The 1090-nt window shown below is 62.9% G+C and overlaps 1 non-coding gene across 1 annotated transcript in view; it reads left to right on the top strand.

Moving 5' to 3' along the window:
- Positions 1-1068: 1068 nt before the first annotated feature.
- LOC140110806 (18S ribosomal RNA) overlaps positions 1069-1090 on the top strand; it is a 1883-nt gene continuing 1861 nt past the window's right edge. Inside the window, exon 1 of the ribosomal RNA XR_011851609.1 lies at positions 1069-1090. This exon is cut by the window's right edge and continues 1861 nt beyond it. This is a non-coding gene — a ribosomal RNA (18S ribosomal RNA).

Below are 1090 nucleotides of genomic sequence, written 5' to 3'. Positions count from 1 at the left end.
CTCAACTCCCCGACCCACGGACGTCGAGCCCATGGTGAGCTGACAGTTTCGTACGGGAAAAGGGGTCCTCTGGCCCCACATCGATCGAGGGGGTTTAGATCCGCGGAGGCACGCACCGCGAGGCGAATCGCTGCTTTTCCCCAAGAGGTTAACCTTCAAACCACCGAGTAGGTTCGGGGCAGGGCCGACTGTCTGCACTGGGGTATTGCATCCCTGGTGGGGCGACCCTGGAAATCTCTGCCCCTTTCCACTCTTTCGGTTGGGCCTCTCGTCGGGGCGAGCGTAAGTCGGCAAGCAGACGTGGGAAGAGGCTTCTTACCGGTGACACTCCCTTCGTGAGAGAGGCAGGTACTCGCCCCGCACCCCGGTCCAAATCTGCTCGGTCCGGCCGTCGTCGGCCCTAGCCGAAGGCCGCTCCCGCGAAGCCAGGCGATCCGAACCGAGGATCCGCGCGAGCCTTCTCCAAGCCCTCTGCCGGGCGCTGGTGTTGAAAGCGTAGCGGACCCTGTTCGCCGGAGCGATAGGAGCGGAGCACCGGTCCCGCAGGGTTGAAAGCTGGGTAGCAGCGCCGTAGCTTCCCTCCCAGCCTTCCCCCGGACCTGGCGCCCGATCCCCTCCGCTCCTCTGTGCGTTGGCGGGCGGCGCTGCATGGGTACGTCGCGACGGCTCCTATCGTCTCTCTCGCTTAACAGTGTGGAGAGGTGGTGGTGGAGCTGTCCGACACTCGAGGTGCTGAAGTTGAGCGTCCAATGCTTTCCTTCTATGCGCAGCCTACAGGAGCTGTCCGAGCTTCGGAGGTGCTGATGGAGGTGAGAGTCGAGCGCCACTTCTTGGCTGAACTGAGTGGGGAAAGCCAGCGACTGCGAGAGGGAGGGGAAGGGAAGGCTTTTTCGGGTCCTTGGAAGGGACCGAGAGCATCTTTCTTGCCCCCCTGCCCTAAGCTCCATCCAATGTTGTCTGCGAGGTCTTCTCCGGCGGCGGAGAAGCGCTGCGGTAGCAGCAGCAGCAACGAGCGTTCCCATTAGCTCACGGAGCCTGACTCCAAGAGTCTACCCCTCAGAGCTCGGCTACCTGGTTGATCCTGCCAGTA

This window comes from Engystomops pustulosus, unplaced genomic scaffold (assembly GCF_040894005.1).
Source record: "Engystomops pustulosus unplaced genomic scaffold, aEngPut4.maternal MAT_SCAFFOLD_330, whole genome shotgun sequence".
Taxonomy (NCBI): Eukaryota; Metazoa; Chordata; class Amphibia; order Anura; family Leptodactylidae; genus Engystomops; species Engystomops pustulosus.
This window is presented reverse-complemented; position numbering and strand designations above follow the sequence as displayed.